Raw genomic sequence first — 19,896 nt, forward strand, 5'->3', positions numbered from 1 at the left:
CTACCCCTTCATTCCTGTCAGTAAAATCACCACATTTCACTGAGGACGAACCAGCTTTGGATCCCTTTGCAACTGTGGTGGCACAAGAGCACATAGTGACCATTAGTGCTTGATGACAACTCGAAAGCAGCCTAATTTGACTCTGTCTTTCATCCTCTTAAGGGGAAATGAAAGTTGGCATTGCCCAACATGAAGTTATAAATGACAGTACAGATGTAGAGCTGAATGCCAGGTGCTTTTACTTCTGAAAATAGTAAATGAACTTCAATATAATTCCCCACTATATTTCACTCTGAGCTGCTCGTGGGAATGGGAGTTACTGACCCAGTTTGCCATTGCTGGGCACTGTGTTCAAGCCACGAGGGGCTTGGACAGGACCTGGACAGGGCAGGTCATTGCTCAGGACTGAGGCAAGAAAGGATTTGAGGTTAGCAGCAGAAAACAGCATCTTCCCACCCCTCTGTCTTTAGGGCCAGCAGCCCTGACAGCCCCCCAAACCCTGAGGTGGCACAGGGGTATAAGGTGCACGTTGGTAAAGAAGCATAAATGACTGGCAGAACAGACCTGCTCTGTGTCAGGTAACCTCTGCCTCCACTTGTCCATGGAAATGGCTTAGATTTAACCAGTGCACCTGTGAAATATTTTTCCCATGAAATTCTCCTTTGTGGGTCATTTATTACTGGAAAGGCTGGTGTCATGGTTTGAGATAGCCTAAAATCCAATTCCCTAGCTCCATCCCCCTCCCACATCTCAACCTAATGTGAGATGGGTTTTTCCAGACAAAACACACCAGACTCAAAGTGGGGGAAAGGGAATATATTACAATGACTGTACAAATAAATACCATATCACATTATACACACGATCACAACTATCTCTACCATGACATATAGTATTTACAGTGGATCAGATCTCTTCTCCCCTCCAAATAAAAGTCCAGGAGGGAAAGAAGGACAGATCCCTTCCAGTCTTTAAGCAGCAGCATCTTCTGAGGCAGCAGTCTGTCTGTCTCCTCCACATGCAGCAGCTGATAGCTGGCTTTCTGCCAGCACTCAACGAGGGAGGTATCCAAACTCTCTCTCGGCCCCATCGCTTCCAACCGAGGGGTCTTCCGTGGGCTTCGTAACCCCAGACAAGGTCGTATCACCACGTCATATCACGAAGACACAGGGGGGTCTTCGTGACGGTCTGGTATCTCTTGCAGGGCCTCTGTGCCCTGTCTCTCAGGCTGCCACCATGGCAGCAGTGCAAGGGGGGAGCCAAGGTCAACTCCCCCCACATTCCATCTGGCCGTCCCGGTCCAGCTCCGGGACGTCTTTTGAGCTTCTCAGCTCCTCTCTCTCTCCGGTGCCGCATGTCTAAAACTACTCTCCAAAATAGGAGTCCATGTCCCTCTTCTCCAAGAGGGTCTCAAAGGAGTTTTGGGGGGTCTGGTACAGTCTTACCCCAAACTCTGTCTCTCAGCTGTTGGTTCTCTCTCTCTCCCTTTCCAGGAGTCTTTTCTCCGGTGCTGCATGTTGTTTCTGCTGCTCCTTCAGTTCAGGTCCTTATCTCTGGCTCTCTGCCACCTTCTCTGGCCAGTCCCGGCTGCTGCTCTGTGCCCATGGAGAAAAACATCTCCCAGCATAACTACAGGCACCCAGCCCAGCTTTATGCTGTTCCAGGTCCCTGCAGCCCCCAGCCGGGGCTGGGAGGGCCCAGAGGCCCCAAGGGGCTTAGAGCCCCTTCCTCGTGGCCCTACAACATGGCCACCTCTCCTCAACAACCAAAACTACAACTCATCTCTTCCGGTCTGGTTGTGATATGTTTACATTTCTGCAGGAGCGCCCATTGGGCAGAACTTCAAAACTTCAGGGGTTTCCACCCCTTGGGGTCTACCACTTCTCTTAGCCTCTGGGGGAAAACAAGGTCCAAACCACGACAGCTGGCTACCTGCATGCTCAGACCAGTGGAGAGCACTCTGTGGCACTGTGGGCACTGCAAGGATTATTAGAAACCTTTGATATGGTTGTTTAATTCTGCAAAAATCTATTCCTGATTACAACAGAGAAAACGTGTTGCAACCAATGACAGCAGTGTGATGAAAAGAATTTTCTTCCACACAAAACAAGTATTCTTCTGTGGTCTTTTCCTTTGTTTTAAAATGAAGTTTGCTGTTTTGGAACCAAACTGAGAAAGTATCTCTTAATGTCACAGCATTATATCATTAAAAACAGGATGGATGCACACAAAGAAAAAATAAATGACTTGCTGGGCTAAAGCCTTAATAGCAGTTCCCCCTGTTTCCAAAATGCACTCATGGCAGCCTGGTTGGAGCAGCTACCCTTAGAAATTGCCTCAGTTTTGTGCATGTCCAGGGTGCTGCAGCCAGGAAATCCTGTTACACTGAGTGTCACAAACATCAAAACTTCCTTGTGACTTCCCCCCCTCAAAAACTGCTTTGCAATCAGAGACAGTGGGGAAGAATCCCAAAACCAGCGAGGTGTTTGTATGACCAGAGCTCTTCACTCCAGCACAGAGGCACCAGCCATTTACTGCTCCAGGAGCTTCTTCTCTGCAGTGATTCACACTCGGGTGATGTCACCAGCCAATTCACCTAAAAAAACCCTCCAAGTAAGTTGGACATGAATGTTTTTTTGCAGCCTCTGAATCACACCTCGCTGTGACAGCAGATGGGGAAGCTGCTCCTGCCGTTGTGAATGAAGGGACCATATGTGCTGTAATTCCAGCACTTGCCTGTGGCACACTGGGCTGGCAGAGCTGGACAAAGGCTGGGACTCAAATCACCTCGAGCCAGCAACGACTGCTGGATGTCACTGACTGAGGGGATGTGTCTGGGTGAGGGCAACAATAGCACTGGGACCACATTTCCTTCTAGACAATTAGAGTGAGAGGGAAATGGCATGATTCATTCCTAAACAGAAATAGCACCAAGCACTCCAAAAGCCCAACCCTGAACAGTTCCAAGATCAGGACTGGAAGGTGCTGAGCATCCCATCTGAGAAACTCCATGGCTTTAACACCTGAGCACCAGATTCACTGGTGTCAGAGAGGCTGCATTCCCAGCTCCTTTCCAGGAGTGCACTCACAGGTTTGGGTGCTGGGAGCAGGATTATGCACGTTGGCCTAACACATATTGGCTTGTTCTTTTTGCTAATCCAAAACTGTTCACTTGAAAGATCAATCACAGTCAGAGATTCAAAGGTAGGCAGTACATTACTCCTTCCCTCATTTGTTCATGTTGTCAAATAAGAAGAATTCATGACTTGTTTTGCATCCATTTCTGTTCATCAGCTTTGGAAGAGATTTCTTAGACATGTAATTTATATTTGTAATTTGAGAAATGCTAATATGAATTACAGACACATTGTGTGGAATCCATGGACTCACATGGCTCAGACTTCTCTTTTAGTCCTTTGATCATCCTTTCTCTGCCCTTATTTCTACTTTCTGATTTAATAAAGTGTGTGGGTGCATTATATATCGCATGTATATAATACATTTTTTAAACAAAATTGAACCAATGCAACACAAAAAGGCATTATGTTGCTTCTGCTTCAAAATCTGTTTTCCAGACATCCCGTGACATCACCTGAGACATGAGTCACATAGACATTGTAAGAGTTCTTTTCAGCAATGTTGGAATGACACAGCAGTGTCTGCATTTTCAGCTGCTGCTTCTAAATGTATTCTCACAAAATATCAGACATTAAAGACTGTAGATCATGTGCATGTAAGACAAATACTGCAACAGTCTCTTGCAGAATAACAAGTCCACAGGAATTCATCCTTATTTGCATGTACATGATCCACAGTTCTAAGTAATTAAAGAACATCAGTTGAACATCTTGCTTTGCAAAGTCCACACTAAAAGAGTCTCCAGGAAATGCACTGATGGAGTCACACAGTGACACAAGTGGACAGGAGAGTTCCTGGGATTCCTGGTCCCCAGGGGATGGCAAGAGTGGGAAAAACTCACGTTGTTTCATTTCCTAGTGAGTGATCATGTCAGGATCTCACCATAACTGCAATTACAGGTAGAAGTTCTTGGAACAACTCCACACAAACTCTCCATTGTGCAGCTTTGTTCTTTGTACACCTTGCAGAGACAAGTGGGTAAGTTAAATATTTGTTTATACCATAGATAACATATGTCCAGAGCTGGGCCAGTTTAATCACAGGAGATTTTGTTAATTTGGCAAATTATATTCCCTTATCTTCCTTGATTAATCTGGACCTGCTCATGAGGATTGAGGGCACATCAGCTCAGTCACCAGAATGGTGCATCTTGGCTTTATAATCTCTGCACCTGAGAAACATTCACTATGCTCTTCATAGTGAATGTTTCATTAATTGTATGACTTGCAAACTCAGTCTAAATTTCCCAATGGCCACACCCCAAAACAAAAGAAATTGGTTTCCCCCCTAATTCCCTAACAGCTGAGGATGGATTATATGTGATTATATATTTATAAAAAAACCAGACCCACATTTTTCAAAGAATTGCATATTATAGCCCTGACTTCCCAGCAGCCTTATGCTAAGGTTGCTCCCTGCATTCTCTTGTTCTAACTTTTCTCCATGCCAAAATACAGGGTTAGGAGGAGCAGTTCTGTTCAGCTGACAACATGGCCATGAAAGTTATCTTCCACCTTGTGCCCACAACAAAACCTCATCGGTTCCTGTGCTGCTGCTGAGCAGGTGCCTCTGCCCCTGGTGGGTTACCTGCAACTTCAGCAGGATCTAGGCAGTAAATTACTGTTTGTCCTTGTTTCTGTCTTTTACCTGTAATACAGGAAATAACTGAAGAGAATAAAGCTCATCCGAGACTGCCTTTCCTCTTGCACCCCTAATCTGGATTAAGTGCATTCAATATCCCAACATTATACCATTCTAATTATCTGTTCAGATACTGCATTTTAATTGAAAACATATTTTAATAATGAAAACTGTTTATGGCATTTATCTGCTCAATCACTCCATTAGAAAGCAGTTTCCTGAAACTTTTTTCCATACTACAGACCCAAGTACCTATATATACATATATATAATTGGGTGGAAAAACAGCTCAAGTGCTTTTGGAAGAAATTGGGGGCATAATATCAAGGGTCTCCAGTGGCTGTATTCATTGTAGAAAACAGATGAGTTACTAAACAAGCAGAGAAGGAGAAGTTTGTGTCTTGTAGCTGGCTGGACTGACACATGAATAAGAGATGAAACCACAACACTAAGATATATAAGCTGTTAAAAGCAAGTCTACATAAACAGTAAATCTTGTTTGACTTAATGAAATTAATTTCAGGACTGATGCAGAGGACACAGGAGGCTGAACAAGGCAGGAAATAACATAATCCACACTCAGGAAAAGACACCTCTTGCCTTGCAGCCTGGTGGGCTGCCAAGTGGAGGCAGCAATGGGGACAATACTGAGCAAATAACACCAAAATATGAAAAAGGAGTCATAGCAGGAGTGTGCAAAGGGTCATCATCTGGACCTGCACCACAGCAGCTTCCCCAAGTTTTATCATACCAGTGTAAGGAGAACAGCCTCCAATTTATCCTGTGCACTGACCTTTGCCTCTGGCCTTGCAGGGCTTGGTTGTTGTACCTGCCATTGAAGAAGTCATGGCATCTTAAAATAGAATTAAGAACAGATTGCCAACATGTTTTTTTCCCTGCTGTTGTCAGTGACCTACAAGATCCATTTATAAATATTGCTCCCAAGTTTCTGCAGGCCCTTACTCACCAGTGTGGAAAGGCCAAGGACTGTTACTGCTGCAGCACAGCTGAAGGAAATTATTTCCACCCAGAGAGGAGGGCAGTGACCTGCTTTGCTCTTGTGTGAGCCAGCTGGCATCTGTGCAGAGCTCCCTTGATTGCCCTTGATTAAGACCTCATATCTGCTTTTATTAAAGGTAAGTGCAAAATTAAGAAGGGCTGCTGGGTGAGTTCATTTGAGTTTGAAGTTGGAGAATAGGGTACTACCTAGCTACAACAGCTGTCCAGGGCAAATTGAGTATTATCCATTTAAACCATTATTTTCTATGGTATTTCTATGTTCTTTTGTCCTTATTTCCAGAATACTGCTTATTGGTGGTTTTTTTCTCCACATGTGAGAGAGTTTGCAGAACTGTACCAGCCATGGAGTCCCCTCTCCCTGATGACCCTCAACATCATGAAGGGCTCAAGTCAAGAGAAAGCTCTCCTGGGACACCTGAGACTGACCCCATCTGCCTGCTCAGGAGAGGCAGAATTCCTCTTGGAACGAGGCAGTATTGTCCTCTTCAGCTAAGGTGTTATGGCCCCTGTTTGTAACTGCAGTAAACCAGAAGTGGTCTTTCAGGTCAGATTGAACTCCCACTCCACCCTGGACACCTTTACTCAGCGAGTGTGTAACATGCCAAAACCAAAGCTGCCCTTCAACTCCTCCAACTCTTGCACCACATTGAACTGCAATAATAAAAATAGAGGTTCCTCTCAAGTGCCTGAGCTTTTGATGCCTCTGTGAAAAGACAGCCCAACAACACTGAACAGCAAGTACAAGAGGAAGAAAATAACCATGACCGAGGAGTAACTCTTCAAGCTGGGGCAGCACACATGAGTGGAAGGTGAAGAACAGTTGAAGGTTCCTCCCTTGGTTTGCAGCTCCCAGATACAGCAGTTCCAGGGCTGTGAGAGGAGCCTTTAGGGACACAGCTCTCTTTATTTCCTGGGCCACTGCATCAGATGTCACCTGTTTGCTGACAAACCTGAGCAGGAGAAGTTCTATCCCAGGCCTTACCTGGCACTGCCACGGAGTGACCTGGCAGCGTTGGTTGTGGATGTCAACAGATAAGACACCAAAGTAAATGCAAAACACAGGCAGAAAGCACAGGAATTACTCAGGGCCTGACCCGAGGACACATGAGCTCTAGGGACTGTATTTCCCATGAAATGTCATTATTTCATGACATTTTTGTGCAGTGGGGTCCTGATCCCACGTTCTGCATGAGCTGGATACTGCTGAAGTTGCCTGATGGTCTCATACACAATTTGCCAGTTTAATGAGCTTGGGTTTTTTAATAGCTAATGCACTGCAGTGTGTTTTGGCTGAGTCCCTAAGATGTTTCGAAAGCCCAATTATATCTTACAAGGTCAGTAGGCACTTATTTTTAAGGGCCCATCGTTCAGTATATGCTTGCAGTCTATACTCCTGCAATGTTTTAATGTTTGTTATAAAAATTGCTGCAGGGATTAATTTGCATGTATTTCTCTTTTATTTGAAAGGGAACTGTTTAGAGTGGTTATTTTAAGGCTTGTTAAGTGGAACAACCTAAGTGTGAACACTCTGAGAAGATAAATGGAAACATTTAATATTTATGCTCTGCTATTTACGCGTCTCAGTCACGTAAAACCAGATCACTATCCTACAGCTCCTGCTTTAAAAAACAGCACTAAGAGTAATAAAATGTAGTAATAAATGACTTGTTAAAACAAGAGATGGTAAACAATTGAGAGATACAATTCTAGCACATCTACGATGCTGAAAATCTGCTGAAACAATGCTAAATAAAGAAACACAAAAGAAAAGACTCTTCTGTCCTCAGGCAACTCTTTTACAGTGTGCTTGCTCCAACCATAGCTGCTTCCAACATGATTTTGGGGGGCATCAGCCTCTTGCTCCTGCTCCCACTACATCCTGAAGGTGCAGTTCATATCTCCTGGCAGCAGGGTTAATTTAGAGTTCCCCCAATATTTCGCCTACACAACTTCTTGTGGGTTTACAGTACAAAGTTAATAACTGAGCCTTGTGTTAGACCAAAGGGGCAGTGAAACAGCACAAAATCTCCCTGAATGGGCTTTGCTGCAGAAATCAGACTTGTCAAAGCAGGGCCTCACAAAAGAGCAAGGGAGGTGCTGATCTCAGTTCTATGAGCAATAAGACTCTGCCTATGACTGTGCACGTTTGACCAAATCAGAGCTGCTCTTCACCCTGTGCCAGCTCAGTGCCACTGGTCATGGGGACCACGGGCAGTGGCACAAGGACCCCTGGGTGACAACCACAGCTCCAGGTCAGATGCTGCCTCTGGGAGAGACTTCAAGCCTTGCACTGTGACAGGAACACACCAATTAAAATTGTCTTGGTGTCAACCAGGATAAACTTATGTGTTGCCCATATATAGAACTAATCCCTTTTTGAGTCTAAATTCTCAATCCTTAAATTTCAAGGATTAGGATCCACTGTGCTGGACAGTCAAAGGGATTCTTTGTTAAAAGCATTTTGGATTAAGCTCCCACAGATGGACAGACCAGTACATTTGTAAAATCTGTAATAAGTGTTCAACTTCTGGCATAACCTGGGTCTCTGACTGAATTCTGAAAGAATAGTTGTGAGCTTACAGCTGAAGTTCACCCATCTATTGATCATTTCCCTGTAGGTTTTGAGGAGTGCAACACAGCTATTTTTTCCTGCTGCAAAACATTTGCCAAACTTTTTTGACTGACAATAATTTTATAAGTGCAGACATTTGCAGACAATACATGAACTAAAATTCACCATTTAATCATTTCATGTCATTTACTCAATTCTAGCAATATCTGGTAGTATCCCATATTAGGGTTAAACTTCATTCTCAGAACTGAAACTTGGCTGCTAAATATAAACTTGAGCCTAATCCAAGATCTTGCTTCAAAAATGTTAGTTTATACAGCTGACTGTGCTAAGTGGGGATGGAAAGTTGTTATTGCTGAAGAAGTTCCTTACTATTTTAAAGCAACTTTACCAGCAATTCCTTTGCTGTATCTCTCACTGTCACATTGCTGGTCATAGCTAAAAATACATGGAATATTTTTACTACTCTCCCCAGGGCAGAAGGTGAGAGCAGTGGATGCTCAGGGGTTTTCACAGCTGACATTCTGTGTGTACAACCACATACCTAGCTAGGAACAAGGCTGGGTGAAGAAACATGAGCAAAAATAATCCATGAAGATGAAGAGAAAACAAACTCCTGACTTGTGAATGTAGGTCTGTCAGAGCACTGAGAAGGCTGCATGTTCTCCCCAAAAGAAGGGGATACACCCACAACCACCTGGTGTGACACTCAGACATGGCAGCTACTTCCTTCCTATTCTTTTCCTCCTCTTTTCCTCCTCCTCCTCCTCCTCCTCCTCCTCCTTGCACTAGGGTGCAAGCTCACCTCGCCTTTACCTGTCCTTTAGAGCTTGATCCATCTACAGCTCTTAATAGAAACAAAGTCTTTTTTGGTGAATATTAATATTTATTAGTATTAAGACCTTTTCAAGTGGGACCTGCTTCTGTTAAGAGCTCCAGCTCCATGTGGGTCTCATTGCAGAACTGGAATTTAATCCCCAGGTTTTCAGACAAGAATGTGCTTCCACATGGAATCACAGAATGGTTTGTGTTGGAAAGGACCTTAAAGCTCATCCAGTCCCACCCCCTGCCGTGGACACCTTCCACTAGCCCAGGTTGCTCCAAGCCCTGTCCAACCTGGCCTTGGACACTTCCAGGGATGGGGCAGCCACAGCTTCCCTGGGCAGCCTGTGCCAGGGCCTCCCCACCCTCACAGCCAGGAATATTTTCCTTACATCTATTAAAAATTCACCCTCTTTCAGTTTGAAGTCATTCTCCCTTGTCCTGTCCCTCCCCAGCTCTCCTGGAGCCCCTTTAGGCCCTGGAAGGGGCTCTCAGGTGTCCTTGGAGTCTTCCCTTTTCCAGGTGAGCACCCCCAGCTCTCCCAGCCTGGCTCCAGAGCAGAGGGGCTCCAGCCCCTGGGGCATCTCCATGGCTTCCAACAGGTCCATGTCCTTCTGGTGCTGGGGGTCTGTCATGGTTTGAGATAGCCCCAAAATCCAATTCCCTAGTTCCATCCCCCCTCCCACATCTCAACCCAATGTGAGATGGGCTTTTCCAGACAAAACACATCAGACTCAAAGTGGGGGAAAGGGAATATATTACAATGACTGTACAAATAAATACCATATCACATTATACACACGATCACAACTATCTCTACCATGACATATAGTATTTACAGTGGATCAGATCTCTTCTCCCCTCCAAATAAAAGTCCAGGAGGGAAAGAAGGACAGATCCCTTCCAGTCTTTAAGCAGCAGCATCTTCTGAGGCAGCAGGTTCTGTCTGTCTTCTCCACATGCAGCAGCTCATAGCTGGCTTTCTGCCAGCACTCACGAGGGAGGTATCAAACTCCCCCGGCCCCATCGCCTCAACCGAGGGGTCTTCCGTGGGCTTCGTAACCCCAGACAAGGTCGTATCACCACGTCATATCACGAAGACACAGGGGGGTCTTCGTGACGGTCTGGTATCTTCAGGAGACTCAGCTCCTTCTTGCAGGGCCTCTGTGCCCTGTCTCTCAGGCTGCCACCGTGGCAGCAGTACAAGGGGGGGGAGCTAAGGTCAACTCCCCCTGCATTCCATCTGGCTGTCCCGGTCCAGCTCCGGGACGCTCTGAGCTTCTCAGCATCTCTCTCTCCGGTGCCGCATGTCTAAAACTCTTCTCCTAAATAGGAGTCCATGTCCCTCTTCTCCAAGAGGGTCTCCAAGGGAGTTTTGGGGAATCTGGTATCAGTCTTACCCCAAACTCTGTCTCTCAGCTGCTGCTCTCTTCTTCTCCTCCCTTTCCAGGAGTCTTCTCTCCGGTGCTGCATGTTGTTTCTGCTGCTTCTTCAGTTCAGGTCCTTATCTCTGGCTCTCTGCCACCGTTTCTCTGGTCAGTCCCGGCTGCTGTTCTGTGCCCATGGAGAAAACATTCTCCCGGCATAACTACAGGCACCTAGCCCAGCTTTATGCTGTTCCAGGTCCCTGCAGCCCCCCAGCCGGGGCTGGGAGGGGGCCAGAGGCCCCAAGGGGCACAGAGCCCCTTTCCTTGTGGCTCTACAACATGGCCACCCCTCCTACCACAACCAAACTACAACTCTTCTCTTCCGGTCTGGTTGTGATATGTTTACATTTCTGCAGGAGCGCCCATTGGGCAGAACTTCAAAACTTCCAAGGGTTTCCACCCCTTGGGGTCTACCACTTCTCAGCCTCTGGGGGAAAACAAGGTCCAAACCACGACAGGGTCCCAGAGCTGAACACAACGGGGCAGTTTGTTCTTGTGCTCCTCCTGTTTGCTGTGTTTGCTCCTGATAGGATCACAGCAGAGTTGGTGTGGTCTCCATGGCAGCCTAATTAGGTAGAATTTGTTCCCCCTTTTCCCACATGAGGCACCTATTATTAGAAAATAGCCTTGTGCCCCTGATGAGAAAAGTAGCATTAAATTGTGGCAGTACAATAGAACACACTGATCACATTGGCCATGGATAACTCACCCCATTTTGTCAGTGTATGACAGACTATGATCTTAAACAGCCATCACTGCTAAAAAAGTTTCCTCAAACAGGAATTTCTCCTTCCTACCCCTAACTTCTTGCTCCTGGTTATCCACTAACAAATATTAAAGTTTAGAAAAGACTCTTCTGTTCTTTATGCTGCATAGTCCAATACAAGTGGGAAATGAGGATTTTTGCTTTAATAAAGAACTACATTGGAGAGCTATACATTTGTCTGGGAAGCTTTTTAACAACTTTATACCCACCAGGAATTTATGGACCCCAAAGGAAATCAGCAGAACTCCAATCAGTGATTAGAGCTTATGAGATTTATTGTTTTATAAACTGTATAAATCAAAAATGGTTTTCTCAATATTGCAATGAAATGACCTTTTGGGTTTATTCAATAAGCAAAGTGATCTCTAAGCTAAATTGTTCCCTGAAGTATCTCCCTGGTTACTCCTAAACTGTACCCATGGCATGTTAGTAAATGGATAAGCATCATAAGAAATTAAGGCAGTAACATTAACACTCATTTTGAATCTCCATTCTTCAACAGTGAAATTCAGTAAGAAGTACTGTTGTTGTACATTGTTCTGTAGAGCTATAAACCATCAGCAAACAAACCACTAAAAGCATGAAAATATGAATTAACTTGGGCCATATACTGATCCAAAGGTTTAAGTGGCCAAGGAATCTCTGCTGTACTTGAAACCTCTGTTGGTGTCAGACTTCCACAGGTTTGTTCATGCTTTATCTTCAAAGTTTGTGCCTCTCCTCTGGAACAACATCAATGCAGCCCCAACTGCCCAGGGATGCCAGGAGGGTTAAACAAGCCACACTCTGTGCAGTGGGGTGGTTTGGGGTGCTCTGGGGTGGTCGTGGTGCACGTCAGCTGCAGGATGGTAACCCCTCGGGGCAAACAAAACCACTTCTTGACTGTGTAACTGGATCTGTACAGCCAATTTAGCAAAAAGGAAGAATTCACAGAAGGGCTTTTAACAAGACGTGGCTTTGCTGTTATTAACATGACAGCAAAGGATCCTGGAGATCTCTGGATCCAAGGAAAAACTCATGTTTTGGTGGGAAAAGTGAGTGTACCTGTTTCTGAAGCATCTCTAGCACAGACCCTTAAACAGACTTCAGTGACTGGGAGGTCAGTTTTTGAGCTCCACGGGTAGGAACCTGGCTATAAAAGGGGAGGGTTTCATAAGCCAGCAGGAGCTACCACTGTTCCTTGAGGTGCAACAACAGAGTCTCATACGCTGTCATGGCAAAGAGGTGAACCAGTTCATGTGCCAGTCTTCCTGTTCCCTCCCACTCTAAACTGATTTCTTTGTTTATATTCTGTCAGCTCCTTCCTCCTGTATCAACTAAAATTATCCTGCTTCGGTCACTTGGCACCGACACTTCCTTAATCAAATAAGAGCAGGTGACCTTAGTCTGAGGTGGGAAATATGTTGCAGGATTGATTGGAGTGAAGCTGAGGATGGTCCTGTGCAGAAACACGAGCTGGACTCGGTGATCCTTGTGGATCCCTCCCACCTCAGCATATTCTGTGATCCTGTGATTCTGTTTCTGTGTCAGAAACCAGCCAAATTCACAATGGAAGAGGAAAGTGAACAGTGAGAACTCATATAGAGTCAAGCAGCAGGAATTCAAACACCCAATTTTGCCCTGGTAGCAATAAATATCTTCTCATTAGCTAATCCTGAGTTGAACACGATCAACAGCTTTCTGTGGAACTATACATTTTTAGCAGAAAAGTTTTACTGCCTGATGGAAATTACTTTCAACAAATGCAGCCTGAGCTTGCAGTGGCACTTCAGAGCAGCAGAATGAAAATTCAGCTCCTCTTTGGCAACTGAAACACAGCCAGTCAGCTGAGGCTGCTTTTGACAATTCTGATTTATAATTCATAGAAAACAAATACCCACCCTGAGTGCATTAAGAGTACTTTTGTAACAAGGAAGGGAATTTTCTGTGAGGGAATTTCCCTCGTTTGGGGGTGGAGTGGGGTGGGGAAGAAGCTTTCTTGTAATTGAGGCTGATCTCATAGTTTTGAACTTTTAAAATAATTGAATCCACTACCTATATGTTTGGACGTATTTTTAGTAACTCTTACCTGTAAATACAGCTGAGACACTGCAGCTTCAGGCAGGGAGACAGTGGCAGTGCACCAGGGACAGGCAGCACAACATGTTCTGTTCAGGTTGGTACTGAACCCTGCAGAGAAATCAAACTGGAAACAAAAAGCTCCATATAAATCGAAAAGAAAATTTTCCAGTCCATTTTGGGACTGTAAAATCCCATCTAGAAAAAAAATCACTGAAATCAAGTAGAAATATTGTGAGAGCTAATTTTATAAACCTGTGGAAGCTGGTGAGATGCTCTGTTTCCAGACAAAAAATGCTAAAATTAGTGTATAGGTAGGAACTCCTTTAGGTTAATATAATGAGCTTTTTGGGGACAGAAGGAATAAAAAGGTTCTACAAAGCAGATATAATCTTGCAGAAAAAATTTTGATGAAAATTACATTTTTCTTACTGAGAAAAGGCCCAAGTTTAATTTAAATGCAGAGCATTCAGAGCAAGAGGGACACTCCCCCTCCTTATCCAGGGATTCCTACTCTTTGAAAAAACAACCTATCTCTTATGTCCTTTTTAGTGACTTAAAGACAGTTTTAGCTTTTATTCTAGCTTATGTGTCTGCCAAGTACATGTAAAATGTTCAGAAGGGAGCAAATATTAGTATCTTTTCATGGCACAGGATTCTGAATATGCTCGGTCAGGCAATTAAGGGAGATAATCAGGCAGACTGCAGTTTGGTTTCCAATTTGTTCCAGGAAAATTATGTGTTTCCCAGCAAAATTACCACTAATGTACTAAATCAACAGTTTGGATGCAGTTGAATAAAACTTCTCCTGACATATATACAGAGATTCCCTTTTCCTTACATGTATTTTTCCTTACAATGATAATACAAATGGACCAGAACTCTTGTCAATATTTGGCATGTATTTTCAGTGGAGCCCTTTGGAGAACCCTGTTTTGTTTAGACAGAATCTGGGAGAATTTAGTGCCATTTCAGAAGCACTCTCAGCAGTTATTCACTGTTCCTTCTAGTCTTGGGAGGACTTCCTTCCTTGCAAGGAGCATCACTGCAAGGCTGTTATTTACTCACAGTAAAAAAAAATATTAAAAAGTGTTAAATTTATTAAAAATTATTAAAATTATTAAATTGCTCAGCTTGGATTAAACAAACAGGCAAGGAGCAACAAGCTCTAGTATGGCATGAAAGATCAAAGAAGTCTGAGTGATATAAGAGGTTAATGGTAGGTAAGAAGCAAATTATATCCTTATCATTCCCCAAACAAAGATCTTTTCTACACAAAATGTAACCAACTGTACCACAGGTCCTCAGCTGAGAATTCTGAAGACATTATCTAATTAAGTAAAGCACTCTAATCAGTCCTGTGACATTTGCTTTAGGCAGACAGGTGTTCTTTATTCCAAAGTAACAAGAGTTACCTGAACTGCTTTGCCCGCGTGTCCCCAGGACATCAGCATTCTACTGAAGTCATTAAGACAAACTTCCTATTTTTAGCAGGCCAGAAAGCATATTCTGCCAGAATTACCTCAGCATTCCAGCAGTCAGGGGAGCTGAAACTGCATTTGTTACCATCTAAACCCTGACAGTTCAGATGTCAGACGTTTATAGTGACATGCTGATGATTTTGGCAAGTTGTCTTGATCTCCAATACATAATTTTTACTTCCATGGAGGAAATGTGCAATGCTTACTCAGACCCAGAAATAAACATCCACTCCTAAGGGGCCAAATGAGACAAGTTTCCAGTCCAAAAGCAGCTTAAAAATGAGCAATGAGTGATTAAATAAACGAACCAAAAATGAGAATGGAACCACCAGTGTACAAGGAATGCAAACATGAAGCTTATTTTTTAACTTTTTTCCATCCCCAGAATGGTGCAACACCTTAAATGAGGCAAATGTTTGCTCTGGAACTGAAACAGAGGTTTGCAAGCACCGTATTGATCTTTTCAATTGATGTACAAATGTGTTTGTATTGAAAAAATTCTGTACTAATCTGCTCAGTAAACCAGTAATGATCCACTAACATCCTATTTGGAGTTGGAATGTGCTCCCAGGTGTACATGGATACACATTTCCATTTTGTATGTGCCCAAAAATACATATCCAAGTTCCCATTTCACAAAGACATGACAAGTTGACCTGGTCAAAATCAGTGGTGAAAAAATGAATTCTCAACACCTCTGACAAACCTGTCACCTGAGATAAAGCTGAAAGTGAGTTAATTCAAATGTACCCCAATCTTTTGGTCACCTATTTGGATCAAGGATTCCTCTTTTTGGTTGAAGAGCTGGGGAGCCCACACGGCTTACATTGACAGTTGGGCCATTTGGTGGGAAACTAATATAACAATATTTCTACTACTTCTAACATGGTACTTAACTAAGCCTGTAGAACCACCCCATCACATCAGATCTTGCTCTGAGTTAAGATGGAACAGCTTAAGTTCCATGTAGTCTGTATATATATATGTATGTACACATCTGGTAGTCTCAAAGCATATTTTGAATCTAGTGGACAATGTCACATAAATTGCAAAATCTAATACTTTCAATAAGTTAAAGTTATGAGTTCTGTGTCCAACAGAATAGGAAAAGCACCAGTAACCCCTGGGCAGTGTTCAGTCACTGTCTGTAAGGCTTCAGATGAGCTCCAGTGCTCTGTGTGGAACTCAGCTGGCCAGGGACAGACAGGGGGGCACGTGGGACAGCTGGGTGTACTCAGTGAAAAGGCAGTGAAGGGTAGCAGAGAATCCCAGAAACCCCAGAAATCCCATTGGAAGGATCTGGGGAAGGGCAGTCAGGTAATGGGGGATGTGGGAGAGCTGAAGATGGTCTGATGAGAGGAGGAGAGTTTGTGTTTATAAACTGGTGGTTTTTGGCCTCCCCAGCTGTGACTCAGCCCATGCTCTGCAGGGTTCAGGCAAAGAGCAGAAAAGCAGGGAAAGGACAGAAGAAAACCTTCATTCTACAAGGACAGGAGGGAGACTTTTCACTTGGAAGTCACTTTGTTCAGCACCAAATAACCCCTTGTCTACATTCATCTCCTGTGTAGATTTTCTGATGTCCAGTAAGGGCACACTCCAGCTGCAGCTTTTCCAAGTGCACATTCAGCTTTTCCTGTGTCATTTCTTATTTCCCCACCAATGTGGATTCATATCAGTGTTCAGCCTTCTATAACTCACTAAAAATGTACCAACTACAGGAAGCAAATTATTAGCCAACCAAGTTACATCAATGTCTTCCAGTGAGAGTGAGACTCATTTCTCCTGAAGATCTTTTTAGATGATCTGCACTACATTTTACTCGAATATTTTCTTTCAAGTACAAAGTATCTCTATTACAGTCTTGTCTTACCCTGTGCCTGGGAAGGAGAATATTTGGCACATACCTGGTTTGAAAACAAAGAGCATTCACTATTTATTTCAATGAAAAAACCCCAACATTCATTATGTGCAACCTAAAGCAGCACACAAGGTCATCTCAAAATAATGTAAAAACCAAATGCTTGAGTGTTTTAGATGGTCACAGTCTATTCCAAAGGACACCTTCACTTCTGTCCACTTAACATGGTAACAAGTAACAGGTTTTGAAAGATGAAACAGTTCCCTAGACTGTGGTGAGTCAGAAGCTCTGCCTGCACTGAGTGAATATCACACATGGAATTAGAGCTCAGGAATTCTTGGATAAAAAGATTAGTAAAAAGCCTATATTTAGTAAGCAAAGCAGAAGTAGAAAGAGTAGGAATGTACAAAAATAGCAAGAATAGGAATGCAGTGAAATGAAACAGCAAAGTCACTAAGATACCTTGCACTTTGAGGCTGGGAGTGCACCTCATTGTGTGCCTGGCAAGTGGGAATCCTGGATTATAGCTGGGGTCCTGACAGCTAAATATGAGTAGAGACAGTACAGGAGCAAAGACTAAAGCCTCAACATACAGTCTTAGAAACAGCACATCCTTGATAGGTCAAAGTCATCTTTTTGGGAAAAAAAAAATACAACTGAAAACATTTGGAAACACACTCTGGGACAAAGTAATAATTCCACACCACTTGACAACTACAAACTAATTGGTAAAATATATAAATACTGTGTGCAAGGCACCAGAGAAGGGGCAGAATTACTGTGGTTATTGAAGCAAAGTTTTGTTGTGGCCCAACTGCCTCTGCAAGCAATTCTCTGTAAAAATTGATACATTTACATATTGATGTGCTTGCCACTGATATATTTACATATCATTTGCATGATATTTGAATGAAAAAAATAAATCAGAGTCTCTACATTGTGTGCTTTCAAATGTTTACATACAAGTCATGGCACCACTGCTACAGGAACCAAGAGCTGGATTCACTAATACACTCAAATTTAGGAAAAAATCCTAAGTTCCAAAGACTAAGGAAAAAACCTGCATCTGTGTTTAAAGTTACCAAATGTGTCTCTAAAACTGGGCAATCAACTAGTCTGAGTAGACCCTTTTTTGTAATAAAAAGACCAGTCTCACAGATGACACTGTCAGCAAACCCTCAGTAGGAAGAACTGCCCTTATTCCTTCTCCTAGTCCTTCCCTTTCTCCTGTCCTTTGGCCAAGTGCACACACAGTGTGGGTTTAAAAAGGAAAGCTGAGTTGGGAAGGCATTGCAAAGGTAACTGTGAGGTTCCCTTCCATCTGGCCAGGGCTCCCTGTCACTCCCAGAAAGGGCAGCAGAGCTGTGGAAAAGCAGAGGCAGCATTTCTGCCAAGGGCTTTATCAATCCCTGCCCTTTGATCCCCTGCACTTGCTGAACCCTTCTCATGAACAGCAATCCCTGCACACAAACAGCTCCTCGAGAGGGGCAGCTGGAGGGGAGGCAGAAGGCAGCCTTTGCCCAGGTGAGGTCTTAACATTTGGGGGTCCAAGTTGTGCATCAACCTCCTGCCTGGGCACCCCTGCCCCCCCCCGAGGGGCTCTGTGCCACTGCCCCAGGCCAGGGTGTCCCTGCTCAGCAGGAACGTCCCCGGGGTGGCAGTGCATCCTTGAGTCCCTCTTCCCTCAGGACACAGGGACAAGGAGAGCAGCCCTTGGTGTGTCCCATCCTCCAGCATCCCAATGAGTTGGGGTGCCAGTCAATATTATGGCTTTATGAAGTATTCCAAGAGATTTCTGGTGAGCAATCTAAGAGTCCCAAATGCAAGGAGTTATCAGCATTCAAAAGCAAATAATCAGAGAGCAAATTACAAGGTAGTGGATCTCCAGTGTAAAATCAGATTTACCCAATTGCTTTTCTTATGAATGCAGCTGGTTTTTCACAATGGGATTAACAGGAAAGAAACAATTACTGGTTAAACATGGAGGTTCAAAACTGAGTAAATTTTAAATTGTAATCAGCAAAAGCCCCAACTCACTCATTACATTTTATAAGTAGCCGTTTAAATTCGTTATCTGGGTTTGTTAAAGAAATGGGAAAGGAAGAAAAAAATTAAAAATAAATGTAAATGGGGAGATGAAAAAATTTAAAGGAGTGTATCAGAAATCTTATAAGATCCTTAATTAGAAAAAAAAAAGCCATCCCCTCAAAATACTTTCATCATGTGTGTGGTGCAAGTGTGCAGTAACAGCAACAATAGTTTAATCTACTCTAAAATTTCCCGGTAAAGGCAAAGAGGTTACCTGCACCTCTGAGCTATTAGGATAGAGAGATACTGTTTTGAAAGAAATAATTTTGGTTTCAATTTTAGGACGAAAATGGGAATGATAACAAGCAAGGGCTGACTAACATCACCATCCTCTGCTTCTACAGGATCAGAGCTCCAAAGGATGTGACAGAAGCCAGTTAAGCCACCCACAAAGTTGTGCCTCAGCTTTTCTGCCCGCTGGCTCTGAGTTCCCCCCATGTAGGTGGGAGTTCCCTCTGAGTCACAGGGGAGCCTGGCACCCTTCCTGATTTATCCCACCCACGGCTCCTGTCACAGGGAGCTCTCCCTGAGCAGCCCCTTTCCCAGGCACAGCTGTCGGAGTTTTCCTGCAGCCCCGGTGCCTCCGTGGGAGTGCGGCCTCACCCGGGGAATGCTCCAGGGAATGCTCCAGGGAATGCTCCAGGGAATGCTCCAGGGAATGCCCGTGGGAGCTCAGCGGTTCAGGCACAGCCCTGACAGACTGTTCAGGCTGAGGGAATGAAGGTGGGAGGAACCTGTTCCACTCTGCTCTGCCCTGGGGCGGCCTCACCTCAACATTGGGGCAGTTTGGGGGGACACAATGGAGGGAAGGGATTGAGCCATTGGAGAGTGTCCAAAGGAGGGACACGGAGATGGGGAAGGGCCTTGATTGGAAGGTGTGTGAGGACACTGAGGGCACTTGGTGTGTTCAGCTGGAGCAGAGGAGACTGAGGGGAGACCTCAGTGCAGTTCCAATTCCTGGGCAGGGGCAGAGGAGGGGCAGGGACTGAGCTCTGCTCTGGGGGGACCAGGGACAGCAGCCAGGG

Source organism: Pseudopipra pipra, chromosome 14 (assembly GCF_036250125.1).
Source record: "Pseudopipra pipra isolate bDixPip1 chromosome 14, bDixPip1.hap1, whole genome shotgun sequence".
In the NCBI taxonomy this organism is placed as follows: domain Eukaryota; kingdom Metazoa; phylum Chordata; class Aves; order Passeriformes; family Pipridae; genus Pseudopipra; species Pseudopipra pipra.